Below are 15,564 nucleotides of genomic sequence, written 5' to 3'. Positions count from 1 at the left end.
CCTCCCAGGAGTGCTGTCAGTGAATGCGTGCCAGGCCTTTTGTGTTGTGTACTTGTACTCACTATGTTAAGAAGAAGGACTAAGGAATTGGACTTTCAAACAAAGGTGGCAGGTACAAATCCCACTGCTGCCTCACTCAGTGACCCTGAACAAGTTATTTTGTCTACCAGGCATCACATTAACAATGTCATACTGGCAAATGGTGCCACACAAATATAAGATAAGAAATATAATTAAATATATGTCAAGGCAAGGCTGACTTCTTGCGGATGTTTGGCCAACTCAACGAGTCTTGTTCATCTAAGTTTAGTGCCCCAAACCAAGATGAACACTGATAGCAAAGTAAGGTGAATATCTATGATTTAAGAGCTTAAGACAAAAAACAAAAAAGAATGGATAGGGATGAAGTCTCTGATCAATCCAGTTACTGCCCAGATGACGTCATTTCCCCTGCCTGGTTTTAAAACCGTCATGTTTTTGTCTGCCTGCCAGTTCTGCTTTGGACTGATGTCTGTAAAGAGCTCTAAAACCAATTCTAATAATTTTCACAGCCAATTTCAAGTATACTGGATTGTGCCTGTGGCGGACCCATGCCTGGCCGGGATGCCCCTTCGACATATGTTCCGGGGGAGCAACCATGGGCTGCTCAATACCTCCCCCGGGATGGTTGGTGGCAGCCTCCCTGGCTAACGGTGGTGCCTCAGCTTCCTGCAGGGCTCCATGGGAGATGGAGTTCTCCACAGCCCTGTTGGGATCTGGAGTGGCCGTCAGGGGGTGCTGCATGGATCCCTGAGCCTGGCCGGATGAGTCTTCAGCCCCATCTGGAAGTGCAACTGGAAACAGGTGATCAATCACCTGGAGCACTTCTGGGTGGGCTATAAAAGGGGCCAACAACCACCACTCAGGAGCCAGAGTCAGGAGGAGGAGCGACAAAGCTTGACCTGAGGACTGAAGGAGGAGAGAAGCAAACGAGTAAAAGAAGAGAGTAGTTATTTGTGCTGTGCTTGGACTGTGTCATACAGTTGTGCTTGAAAGTTTGTGAACCCTACAGAATTTTCTATATTTCTGCATAAATATGACCTAAAACATTATCAGATTTTCACTCAAGTCCTAAAAGTAGATAAAGAGAAACCAGTTAAACAAATGAGACAAAAATATTATACTTGGTTATTTATTTATTGAGGAAAATGATCGAATATTACATATTTGTGAGTGGCAAAAGTATGTGAACCTCTAGGATTAGCAGTTAGTTTGAAGGTGAAATTCGAGTCAGGAGTTTTCAATCAATGGGATGCCAATCAGGTGTGAGTGGGCACCCTGCGTTATTTAAAGAACAGGATCTATCAAAGTCTGCTTTTCACAACACATGTTTGTGGAAGTGTATCATGGCACGGACAAAGGAGATTTCTGAGGACCTCAGAAAAGGAGTTGTTGATGGGCTGGAAAAGGTTACAAAACCATCTCTAAAGAGTTTGGACTCCAGCAATCCATAGGCAGACAGATTGTGTACAAATGGAGGAAATTCAAGACCGTTGTTACCCTCCCCAGGAGTGGTCGACCAACAAAGATCACTCCAAGAGCAAGGCGTGTAATAGTCTGCGACGTCACAAAGGACCCCAGGGTAACTTCTAAGCAACTGAAGGCCTCCCTCACATTGGATAATGTTCATGTTCATGAGTCCACCATCAGGAGAACACTGAACAACAATGGTGTGCATGGCAGGGTTGGAAGGAGAAAGCCACTGCTCTCCAAAAAAAACATTGGTGCTTGTCTGCAGTTTGCTAAAGATCACGTGGACAAATCAGAAGGCTATTGGAAGAATTGGTGGATGGATGAGACCAAAATAGAACTTTTTGGTTTAAATGAAAAGTGTTATGTTTGGAGAAAGGAAAATGCTGCATTCCAGCATAAGAACCTAATCCCATCTGTGAAACATGGTGGTGGTAGTATCGTGGTTTGGGCCTGTTTCGCTGCATCTAAGCCAGAACGGCAGGCCTTCATTTATGGAACAATGAATTCTGAATTATATCGGAGAATTCTAAAGGAAAATGTCAGGAATCTCAAGAGAAGGTGGGTCATGTAGTAAGACAACGACGCTAAGCACACAAGTCGTTCTACCAAAGAATGGTTAAAGAAGAATAAAGTTAATGTTTTGGAATGGTCAAGTCAAAGTCCTAACCTTAATCCAATCAAAATGTTGTGGAAGGACCTGAGGCGAGCAGTTAATGTGAGGAAACCCACCAACATCCCAGAGTTGAAGCTATTCTGTATGGAGGAATGGGCTAAAATTCCTCCAAGCCGGTGTGCAGGAATGATCAAAAGTTACCGGAAACGTTTAGTTGCAGTTATTGCTGCAAAGAGGAGTCACACCAGATACTGAAAGCAAAGGTTCACATGCTTTTGCCACTCACAAATATGCAATATTCCATCATTTTCCTTAATAAATAAATTGAGTGAAAATCTGATGATGTTTTAGGTCATATTTATGCAGAAACATAGAAAATTCTAAAGGGTTCACAAACTTTCAAGCACAACTGTGCTTTTGGGGAACGGGGAAAGTGTTTCCCACATGGGAAAAAGAGAAAATAAACCTAGTGTGCATTGAACATGTGTCCCACGCATGTCTGTGTTGGGTTCAGCTGGTGGTGCCAGCTTGGATGTAGGTCCACATGCCCCCAAACCTTTTTGCTGTGTGGTCTGAGTCTTTTCACAATACCAAAAATAATGAGCACAATACTGAAATGTAAATGGTCATATTTATCAAAACCATTTGGGAAACTTTTAAAAATTAAAACTAAATGAAACTTTCAGGTCTCATCATATTGTCAGAAAATTCCAGGGAGGGTCCATTCTATATTTTCAGGTTAGCGAAGTGTAGTCTGCACACCAGCAATGGTCCCTAAGTGTGAATTCGGAAGTGGCCTGAAATTGACTGTCAGCATGGTAAAGTGACAGTTAAATCACTCAGATACATTAGTCTTTTATATAACAATCAAGGCTGTTAACACTTCAGGTCTACTAAATTTGGATACAAGAGAAATGGGTCTAAAGGTAGCACCACAGCACACCCCAATCTTACCTTTCTCGCTCTTTCTCATTCACTCTTGCTGTCTCTCTCATGCAACACGTTTTCAACCTCCATCTCCCTCTCCAGTTTGGCCATTCTCGGTCGCTGCACAGGTCTCTTCTCTAAACTTGCTTTGATTTGAACGTGGAGAGACAAGTCTGGTTAAGGCAGTGCTTTAACTCCATGCCACCTGGTGACACAAAAATCACTGCTGACAGGCTGCCTGCTGTTAATCGATCTTTGTGACTAAGGAGCTATTATGGATCACTGGCTGGTGGATTTGAATCTTAGTATTTTTTACATAAAATAAATGGGGGAAATGTAGTGCAAAATGAGGTAACTGTCAGACTCAAGTGGTCCACTGTTAGATCTGACTTTAGCAAAGTGGTCCTAAGTCTGAAACACTTTGAATATCACTGATCTAGAACAGCAGAATGTGACAAAAATGTGAAAACAGATATTAGTAGTTTCAGTAGCTAAAAATAATCTCCAAAATATTACATTTCGTCAGACCAGTGGACATACATAGCAAAGTTTAAGATGAGGACACTTCTGTGTCACTGTAACAAAAGTGCAAAAGATCTGAAATTGCATTAAAATAATAACTTAAAGAAACACATAAAGGTAGCGTTGATCACAGGAAGAAGATTCTAAAGAAACAGAAAACAAATCCTCTCGGTCTCACTCAGCCTAAATAAACAAGGAACGATCACAAATTATAATATGGATATACCCGTATGCCAACTGATTAAAACGCACATGGAGCCTCAATCACCACAGCAGTCTCGTTCACTGCTCCATTCTGATTCTTGGCCACACTGTCACCTATCAATCAAGTCTTTACCTCAACTTACCTTTCACCCCAAAGACAAAGATGCACTGGCAGAGACGAGCCTTTACATGTCATCTTGGAGTGACGTCTGGAATATTTCCCAGATGCACTTCTGGAGTCAGCACTGCGTACCTTCACTAAAAAGAGGTAACTCCAGTTGCATACAGTAAAGTGTAATTTGGTAGCTAATAACTAAGTTGTTACAAGGTAACATGAGACATTTAATGTTAAGTGCTGTTTAATATGCTTGGCCATTATGAGGGCAGAGGACATTATTTTTACTTTGTTTCATATATATATATATATATAATCAAACATCTGTCTCTCTGTCTGCTTTTCACATGAGAGCTACTTAACAGATTTAGATCGGTTTTTATTCTATAATTTGCTTGAACATTGATTTTGCAACTTCTCTAATAGCGCTAAGTATATCATAGCTTGCTTGCGGCAGCGTTTTATTCGTGCAAATCTGAGAGAGAGGTTGCGGGCCGAGGGGAGGGGGAAGCGGGTAGGGCGCTTCTCACTCACACGCCAGCCTCCATTTGAGTCACTCTACCTCTCGCCATGTGTTGAAGCGTACCTTGCCTCCACTTAGCCAGTGCTACCTATTTGTTCAGCAGACATTATCATCTAGAGATTGTTAAAGAGTAACGTTTGACATTTTTGAGAGAGAGATCAGAGCTACATGTGTTTTAGAGGGTAGCTGCTGATTGCCAGAGATATCACGGGCATGAGCTTTTCTCCCCAGGTGGGGGGCGCTGTCCCGTCAGAGCTGAACATGATCAGATACAGTGGCAACGTTTGACATTGGAGCGCACCTACCTTCCGCTTGGCTAGAATTGCATTTTTTTGTATTATTTTATTAATTTTTAAAGTTTGTCCTTTTTTACTGATATGTGGGTGGAGCTGCAGGGGACAGCTAGTATTCTTTATATTCACCTAAAGGGGCATCCATCAACAGTCATGCTAGGTGACCAGTCACAATCAGCATTTAATGGCAACAAAGCCTTTCACTGGGCAGAACGTGACTGCTTGACTGTCGCATAGAAGGGATACAAAGAGTACAAAAATCTGATGTTCCCGGCACATTTCGACGTTTGGACTAGGATGCAAGAATTGTGGGGTTGTTCATAACCGCGCTGTTGATGGGGCACAAATTTGAAAAAAAATACATAATCATCAATGGCTTTTTTTGCAACTTACAGTACTTACTGTATATGAGTGCCAAGATTCTTTTGGTCTGAATAATTCATTTTTGAGTTATCAGTTTCACCACCTCACACCCACATACGTAAAAAGTGGTCAAGTTATGTCATGAGATGCCTAACACACGTAATTCCATTAGAAAGTTGAAGTTGCTCCAATTTTTTACCTAATGGTCTCCTGTCTGACATCTCATAATCACACTGACGTATTCTTTCAAATTATTTTATATTTAAATGGACGACAAACAAAGTATAAACACAGGTACATATTAAAATCTGCACACCACTGTGGGATTTTGAGCCAGCTTCCTGAGAATGAAATGTGCCTTTGTTCAGTGGTGGATTTTATTAACTGGATGATAAAGCATTTCTGCAATGTAATTTTATAAAAATATTCAAAATAAATAAATAAATGGCTGTTAATTTCACTAGAAGCACTGTTCACAGACCATTGTAGAAGAGACACTTAAAGAGCAAGAAGTACAGGTCATTAAAACTCTTAAATGTCTTGCAGCTATTAGACTGAGTCAGTCAGGAAAGAGACACACGGTCTCTTTGTGACATTTTTTTGATAGAACTATCATTTCGTTAGTTTTAAATTATTCACTGTTGGCTTCGTTTCAAAATCTTAATATTGACAAAAAGAATAAAATTGTGAAAAGGAGAAGTAAAATGAGAAAGACTCAAGAGCCAAAACTCTGAGTATTCTGGAACAAAACCAGCAGCATGCACACAACAGCCTTGTAATTTCAGATTTTGCTACCAGGTCAAAAGTCATTGATCTGAAGGATAGACACAGTAGTAACCTGGTCAAATATTCTTTAATTTCAACAACTGATACATCACATTCCCAAATACGCTGAGGACCCAGAATCGTAGCAAATCATGACAGGCCCCCTGTGAGCCTGAGCTGTATAATGAGATTACAAAAAATGGATTGATGGAGAGTTAGGCGAATGACTATGTCCATTACAGTGCCTCCCTAATATTCAATAAACTTAATGTGCAGTGTTCAAATTGTCATAAAATGTGCTATATGATATTTATTGTCAATGGTAAAGAGGCAGTAAGATGGCGCTGTGATTAGTGCTGCTGCCTCACACCACCTGGGACATGAGACCAGTTCTTGGCCCAGTCACCAGATTCTCAGGTCATACGGCTATTCAACTGTCACTTGCAGTGACTACTCCATGAGCAGAATCAGAGGTTCTCTGTCCCCAAATGTGCTGTAGATGGGGCACAAAATTGAACAAAAATCATCTTGACCTAAGGTCCTCTTCATATATGAATGCGATGAATTCAGTCTTATTTTATGTATAGAGTTTGTTTTATTCTACCTTCTTACTATTATATTACTGTCAATAGTTGGGACTAAGCAAGTAACAACATAGTGGTGGCATAAAAAAATGTTGAATCTTATTGTTTCATGTAGAATGGAGATAAATAATTTTATGATGTGTCTGAAGTCAGTAATGACCAAGGGTGTACTACAGCAAAGAATGTGAAAAACATCCACGAAAAAAAATTTTAAAAAAATGTCACGTTACTTGTGTTGCATAATCAACATCTCCATTATCCAGTAGCTTGCTCAAAAATGCAAAACAAGCAGTTTTTTGCTAAACTATTGTTAAATAGTTACTTCTGGAATTATCAACGCCCACAAAAACAGTAAACATTAAAGACACACAGGAAGAACAAAGACCCGCCTCTTTCTGTCATTCATTGGTTATGAGTGCTGTCTTCAAATCAGAAAGTCACTTTGCCATTATACAGCATTGCTCACTAATTTGTCATAGATGTCTTTTTCTCTATTCCGCAGGAAAACATAAGATAAAAAGTTTATCTCAACCACCCCTTTAAAGTACATTGGTTAGGTCAAAAAAAAAATTATTTCTGTTGTGGAGTATTTAAACTTGAGTCACTGTCCATGTGAGATTTGCATAACAGCTACATATCTGCGTGGGTTTATATTAGGTTTCCTCCCACTGTTCAAAGAGATGTCCATGTGGGTGGTGAAATGTGCTCTTTTAATAAAGTGAACACCCATGGCACTAAACGTGATAAAAATTAAATAAAAAAATTTAATATTTTCAAATGGGATTACTGTGCCAAATTAAGACAGTAAAAGAACATCACAATAGCATGATATTCATAGAAGACAATGGAATTGAAAATCAAATACCATAAAAGAAAATACAATATTAAACTGTGTGAGTGACTTATTTTAAATGTTACACATCAAAATCAGCACAGTCGGATGAAGTGATTTGCAGAGAGATTAACAATTGCAACCTGTTAATCTTTTAGTCCAATACCGATATTTCCCTTAACACCTTCCTCTTATTATTCCTTCCTCATTGTGCTTCAAAAGTAAATCCACCTGGGTCCTACAGTCCAAGTTTCCCTTGAGAATCAATAAAATATCTATCTATCTATCTATCTATCTATCTATCTATCGTAAATTGCCTTTGCTGCCTGTCTATTGTGTATAGTATTTTTCCTACTTCATATATTGTTTTAACATCTATGTATATTGTACTGTAACTAGGCTTCATAAATAATATGTTTTCAAAAGATACAAAAAACCTTTTTAAAAATCAGATGCAGATCATCATCATCATCACATGCAGGTGACAGTCATTTACTTGCTCAGAGTGATCTTTCTGCCCAAAGACAGCCGATGTGGCTATTTTGAGATCCACATATTTGGTAGAATGGGATGTGCAGCATTTTAAAATGCACCAAAATGTGTCCAGTCACACAACCTATCAGGAGTTCCTAATCAAAGTAGAAGACGCACAAGTAATAAATGAAAACCATTTACAGCTCCGTGAAGTTTCCATGTTTCATGTGTTAATCTGTTTCTTGGGAGCCAGTGCCAATTTTGTCCTTTGTCCTCAACATTGATAGCCAAACTGAAGACTCCGCACTTGTCTGTTTCTTTCAAACACTAAAGCTGTTAACTTCACTGCCGTACTCAGTACACACTAAAACAATGTTTTGATCATTTTTATGCAATACGTCTATTAGTAATGAAACTATTTATTTATTGACTCTATTTATTTATCCATATTTAAGGGAGGATGGCACAGTAGGAAGTGTTGCTGCCTCATAGCCTTAGGGCCTTTGTGTCCAGTCACAGTGTGGCCCTGTCTCTGTGGTGTTTATGTTCATTTTTGTTTTCTCCGTTTACTCCTGTTTTCTTCCAAATCCCAAAAATGTGTACATTAGTTTGATTTTTGCTTAGTGTTATTTTTTTATCCACTAAAGATTCGAACAACCTTTCCAAGTTTAAAATTAGCATTTTGAAAGAAGCACATAAATCAATCAAATCCAAGCATAAGATCTAAAAATACTTAGTGTAATGTCATGGGATCTAGTAAGCGTGATAGCGTGAGCTGTATGTCAAAAGATGTGAGCGTCCACTTTAAAGCCGTATCTGAGTTATTTGACATATTTCTAGTGCAATTCACAAAATTTCAATAAGTACACTATCTGATAATATTTTCTTGGTGATTAGTGTTTATGATATTAAACTGTATAAAACAAGGCTACCAAATCCACACCCCTTGCAGACATATAACTTGGCAACTCCTGCGCCACCTGCGTTGTTTCATTGTGGACCGGTTCTACGATGACCCTATGTTCCTATTTATACTCTTTATTATATACACCTCAACAAAATGTCCCAAATTGTTACTATTGTCCACATATGTTACATTACCATTTGTATCTATGACCTCAGGCAACAAGACAGAACACTAACAGGCAGGACAGAAATTTGCACAACTATTCACACATTATATATAATGTGCCCAAAATAGCAATAGCACTTTAATACAATTAGTATTGTTAAAATAAAACAAATCCACCTACGTAGCAGTTCATCCATATGCTTACAACCTGGTGGCTCTCTGCCTTAGTATGTTGACTAGTCTCTGGTCCGGCTTGGTCTTTAATACCTAGAGTGAGATGGTCCGGCCTCCTCCATGGATGGAACAGCGGAGAGATGCAGAAGGAGATCACCCTTTCCTCAGGATGGAAATTGGCAGAGACAGAGAGGAGACAGAAAGGCTAAACTTATACCAGTCTTTTGCTTCCCTGTTACACCTCATGGACCAATGGGACGTTGTGACTCTCCTGATTCAATGACCAGTCATATTTAGCCATAACTCAGTCCTCCAGTCCAGCCCATGCTTTGTTCTTGCATGTAAGCATCCTCTCAGTCTCAAAGCAGAAGGTTTGCATTCAGCAAGTCTCTTGTAAACTACGTAAGAAACAGTGTGTATTAAAACTAAGCTTCTTGTGCAATCAGTTACAATACACATCCTGACTCTGCACTTAACAGAATTTCCCCTTAGATTCACAGATACGGTTAAGTACACGTTTGTGAAAGAAAACTCAGCTGTTCTTATCAGTAAAACATGCCTTCCAGAAAATAATGCTAATTTTACACTTTTTTTTCACTTTTCTCTCAAAATATATGCTTATATGTCCTAAAGCTGTTTCTTTGTTTAAATAATCAATACAAACTCACTGTTAAATAATAATTAAGAAACAATTATCAAAATGATATATATTAACTTCCACTACAAGCATCCAGAAAGAAAAGGCCAACGTTTATTTTAACTTTGAGTATCATTTTCTATAATATGTCAAGGCAACCAGGCCACACACAGGGCACACTGTCCCCTCACAATACACTTCCATCTATCCTGGCATGATGATACACATCTTTCCTACCACCTCATGCTTCCTTCTCTTCCCTATTAACTTACTGGCCCCTCTGCCACTCTTTTGTGCCTGTAGTACTCCCCTCTGAATGGGACACCCATCTCAACACACAGAATCTAGTCTTGATATTTAGTTTCACATAACTTGAAGTTACAGTTTGTGAGTAGTAGGAAGTGAACCAGCAGGCATTGTTGACTTAGACCCTACACTTCTCTACTGCCAATAACCAGAATTACCCACGAAAGAGAGACTGGGTTTAAATAAACCATTAGTCCATTAAGTTGTAGGCCTATTTAGTCCAATTCAGGATTTCTGGGATAACTAAACTCAATTAGTTACATTTCATTTTTTGACCTAATGTAAAGATTCCAACATTCCCACATTTGTGTCTGTGTGAGTGATCTTGAGCCAGTCCATGACTCTAAATAACTTACACACAAATTTTACCCAACAACACAACATTTTCAAACAGGATTGTAGGGGGTCGGCGCTCATGATGGCAATGTCATACATAAGGCAAGAACCAACCCAACACAAGAGTCCAGTCAATTGTAAACAAGCAAATCCAGACTCGTGCAGAGAAAAATTAAGAGTTTTGATTGAGAATGGGCTCAGAAGGTGGCAAAGAGATATCAGGATACTCACAGGGGTGAATATAATGAAATAAACAAAGCTTAGGAGATGTAGCCAGAACTGAAGTCAAAGAACAGAGTGGTAAGTCATATGCAAAAAAAAAGAGTATATGTAACTGGAGCCAAAAAACATAAGACACAAATCATAATCGAAGGGAAGAAAATGAAATGATATAAAATTTAGCAAAAGTTCCTTATTTCTTTTACGAATACAATCTTGGATGAGTGGCGCCAGTTTTAACAACAGTGGTGACATCATGATGGGTGAACACCATGAAATGCATCCCAGGAGCAGCGCATCGCATTGTAGCAACCAGTCTCCAACATGGTGAAGACAGCAAAACAACACTGTGAGAGAATCATATTGAACAATATGAAAAATACAAGTAAGCAAAAAACAAATATAACCATTAGACTGCTTGGTCTCAGAAACCCTGACACAATAATTAGATCATTTTCTTAGAGGCCAAGGAACAAATGGAAAAAATTAAAATCCCATCAGATCATGACAGTCACTACTCAACCTAACACACGTCATTCTGATCTGGGAGGTGAAAAAGACTACAAGCCATGTAGAACAGTGACAGCACCCAAGCTCCACATAGACAGGACATGGGTGTGAGATCTGAAACCATGATGGTGAACTCGTGAGCACCACAAACCACTGTCAGTGTGCTGCTTAATATGTAAAGAGTAATCAACATGTCCGATTAAAAAAAATCTCATGTCAAGAACTTTGGATCATGTTCACCATTAGATAATGATGGCTTGACTAATTAAGTTATATTGAACTAATACTCTAGGACAGCGCTTCCCAATTGGAGGTGCAACAGTGCAACTGTTGCTGGGGGTGCCAGAATCCATCGAGGAAGAAAAATGAAAAACATTATCTGTACAAAATCTTAATTTATCTATCCATTCCTAAATAATTAAATGGGGAGGCTATTTCATATCAGTGCAATACGCTGCTTGTTAAAACGGACACTAAGAGCTGCATGGGTATTATGAACTATCATATGAACTCATATTTTTTCATACTTCTTCTCAAACCAAGGGGGTGCGAACTCGGCCTCGTCCGTCACAGGGGGTGCAAGGGTAAAATAAATCGGGAAGCTATGCTCTAGGAAGAGTTTCAAAGAAAGCCAAGTCAAAATTAAGCAGATAAACCCGCTAAGATAGGATACTGATTGATGTGTACACAAAATTGGATTAATTTTGTTTTTTAGGCAAACCAACGGGAGAGAAAAAATAATTATTCTCTCCAGCCAAAGCTTAATCTACAGGCACTGTGGCAAAGACATCAATACTCTTTATTTTACTTTTAGTCTTTGTATTAATTGTTCTACATAACTTACATGTGCCACCTATCTGTTCAGAAGCCAATGACCTAAAGTAGTAATGCATAGTAACCAAACTGATTATCCAGGATTATGATAGTGATGTGATGCCTGATGTTAGTATTTAAAAATATAGATATTTGCTGCCATTCATACACTAGACTTATTTGTAATTTTTAATTTTTTTTAATTTGTAATTTGTTGATTTTAGTGACAGCGCCATTGCTGTTAATCTCTGTCTAATAAACCTTGTTGGGATTTCACAAGTCAAACAGTGTTCCACAAGTCTAACTGATGCATCACACTCATGCCAGTTGGACTGGATGAGTAATATTACTAATTGCTAAACTGTTGATTTCATTGGAATACATTTGCCAGAATTGCCCAAAGAAGACCATCGTGAAAAGTCAATGTGACAGCCTGAATGACAATGATTAAACCGACTCCTCTGTCACCTTTGGAATGGTAACAATTCCATTGAGATTATTATTTGCCAAGTAGATTAGTGCTATTCTACTCACACAGCTACAGACAATAACACAAAGAAACAGCTTTAAATTTATCACATCTCATCTCACTCCACTCCTCACTTCCTACATGCACTAGCGTCTAATCATATCATAGTGCCTTTTACAAGAAATGCAGAGAGGTCAGTCTTAACAGAGAACTCTGAAAAGCAGTGAAAAACAAACACAACATAAAAAAGAAAGAAAGAAAGAAAGAAAGAAATAAATTCCTTTTGCTCCAAAATCTAGTGAGCCACCCAAACAAGTTATTACTTACTCCTCATCATTTACTTGCAGTTAAGTGAGTGAAAGATGAGTTTTAGAAGAAAGCACATCTCAACAAGGTGTGCAGCTAAGAAAACAAGACAAATGAACTGCCTCCTCCATGAATCGCATATCATCCACAAGTCATCTGTTAAAAAGCTCCGTTTTATGGACTCGAGCACTATACAACATATCCTGTAAATTTACTTGGGGATATTCTGGTATTGACATTCTCCTATTTTTAACTGCAATGAAGCTATGGAGATATTGTTCTGTCCAAGACAAGCAGTCCATGTCTTTAATAATTATTGTGATTTGTTTTTATGAATTCAAGAAATCAAAAAAATCTATACTCTGAGACAAATTTCTTCTGCTTATTCCCATAATGTGACTTTACACTCGCAATCTACTCAGCTGTTTCCAGGAGAAATGACAATTCAGAACCTGCATATAAATGCACTGAAATCTTCATGTGAATGTTGTGATGGACGGCTGGACAGAGGACAGTCCCCTTGGCTTGCTATGGTGTCATGGGTTTAGAGCATGGAAGTTCAACCCTGCTGGAGCCCATGGCCATCTCCAGGAGGTGCCTGGGGAACAACCGAGTCCTCCTCTGCAAGGCTGCCACCACACCCAGAAGTACGCCCTGAACGAGATCACAGGACACCTGGGGCGATTCCGGGTGCTCAGTTAAAGGAGCCGAGTCAGGAGGATGAGGAGGAGGACAACGTTTGCCAGGAGGAGTGAAAGCGGAAGGAGACAGACAGAAAGACTTTCTTTATTTGTGCTTGCTGCATGCTTCAAAGGAAGTGAGGAAAAACTGCTTCCCTATTTAAATAAAACGTGTGCTGTGCAACACTTGTGCCTTGTGACTGTTGTGTTAAGTGTTTGGGGGCTGGTGGTCACAATGTATATATGGAGACCGATAGATAGATAGATAGATAGATAGATAGATAGATAGATAGATAGATAGATAGATAGATAGATAGATAGATAGATAGATAAGCATTATATACTGTAAATAGGCTGATCCATCAATGCACATTCATACTCTTCTATTGGGATTCATCAGTGTGGGGGGCTGATCCTATCCAAGCTGGAAACCAACATGAAGGGCTACACGAATCATTCATAGGACTTACACTTATTATGAAAACTACTGTGTTTTGTTTGCACTTTTAAATTTTTTTAGAAACTGAAGCGTTTTTGAAGGTTTTCTTATAAATACTTCATCTTCCCTGGAAGGTGTTCTACTGCTTATCTTTCAAAATGTTATTAATCTATTAGATTTGACGTGAAATGATTTAAAGAGGACAGTCCCACACAGAAGTTGGACTAACACTGGAAGACTAACATGTCTGTCTTTTTCCTCTACAGTCCAGATATTTCTAACCTTGACCTTAGTGTGACTCCACTTGCCAGTGCAGCCTTTATAAGGCAGGATCAGATAGAAGCCCAGTTTTCTCACAACCTGGATGGGCAGCACATCTCTCCGCGACTTTCACACCCTACCAACCTCATCTCAGAATGGGTTTTTCCTTCTGAAACCTTAGCCTTTTCTCATATCTCCTACTTGCTTGTTTGTACAAAGCTTACAGAAAAGTAAATATGTCTTTGCATTCAGCCGGTTGCCAATAATACATATTTACTTCTAGCCATAAAATCATTATCCATTGCCACACACGCACACTTGGAGGCAGTCGAAGGGCTTAACTGAGAGTAAGACACAAAGTCAGGGGTGAATGAGCTGAACTAATGCCTTTTCTCCCTCTTTCACAGATCAGCAGAATGAAAATCCAACTAAAGTTCCACCACTTCCGGTGACAGACCACACCTTCCTAGTGACCTCACTTCCACCAAGGATCCACCCCTTCCTGCCCACAACCTATTAAGATCCATTCACTTCACCTTCCAACTCAGTCTTCGTTTAACTCTGTCTCATATAATTACTTATACTGCTTATATTCTTGTTGTGTTTCGATATATACGGGGTGGACATTCCAAGCCTTTTTTCTTCTCTGTTTTTTCTCTTTTACACGTATCTAGCTCACGTATCTAATTCAGGGACACATGAAGGCACAAAGGTAGTGTCGGGGCCATAATTAAAACCCTCTGAGGAAGGAATTTTGTTTTGCCAAAATTGCCATTTATAGACAGGCAAGTTATCACCAAACTTAACAAACAAGCATATTCTCCTAGCTGATAAATAACTGATAGTAATGAATGAATGTGAGCACAAGCTGTTCTAAATAATATATATATATATATATATATATATATATATATATATATATATATATATATATATATAGATATATAGCGCCCGAACACCATCAGACAGGCACCAGTCCCAAACACACACGTTTATTAAATAAATGTCCCCAACACAGTCCCGCACAGCACACAGTGCTCCCGCACGAAACACCCCTCAACATGGGCCTCTCAAATGTCTGTGGGCCGCCTTTCTTCCTCCTGTCACTGGAGCTTCGTCCACCTCCAGCTCCCAACTCTTGCTCCCTGACTCTAGGAAGGCAGCCCCCTTTATAGTCACCCGGACATGCTCCAGGTGCTCGCTGACGTTCTTCCGGTGGCACTTCCTGGTGTGGCGGAAATGCCGCATGAGCACCCGGAAGCAGTCTGGGCGTCGCTGGAAGGACATTCCTCCACCTTCCCAGGTGTGGCAGAAGTGTAGATATCCCGGGCTTTATGAGGCTTGGGGCGCCCTCTGGCGGTATCCACGGGCCCCCACGGGTTTGAGTCTCCCTGCTACTTCCCCATGGTCCCCTTGCTATCCAGTGCAGACGTATAGATACTTCCAGTCCTTCCAGGCGTCCCAGCTGGGTCTGACCCCCAGCCTCCTGCCATTATATATATATATTGTGAGATGTGGCCGGCTTGTCATCCCGGCCAATACCCCAGGCCGCCAGATGGAGCCCTCCCTGCAGTATGGAGGTGCCCCGAAGACCAGCAGGGAATCATGGACGCTG

The 15,564-nt window shown here is 39.8% G+C and overlaps 1 protein-coding gene across 2 annotated transcripts in view; it reads right to left on the bottom strand.

The window, feature by feature from the left end:
- The window catches only part of fstl4 (follistatin-like 4), an 822,703-nt gene that overhangs the window by 741,530 nt on the left and 65,609 nt on the right, over window positions 1-15,564 (bottom strand). The gene's annotated exons all lie outside the window — the stretch shown is intronic.

This window comes from Polypterus senegalus, chromosome 13, assembly GCF_016835505.1.
Source record: "Polypterus senegalus isolate Bchr_013 chromosome 13, ASM1683550v1, whole genome shotgun sequence".
Lineage (NCBI taxonomy): Eukaryota > Metazoa > Chordata > Cladistia > Polypteriformes > Polypteridae > Polypterus > Polypterus senegalus.
This window is presented reverse-complemented; position numbering and strand designations above follow the sequence as displayed.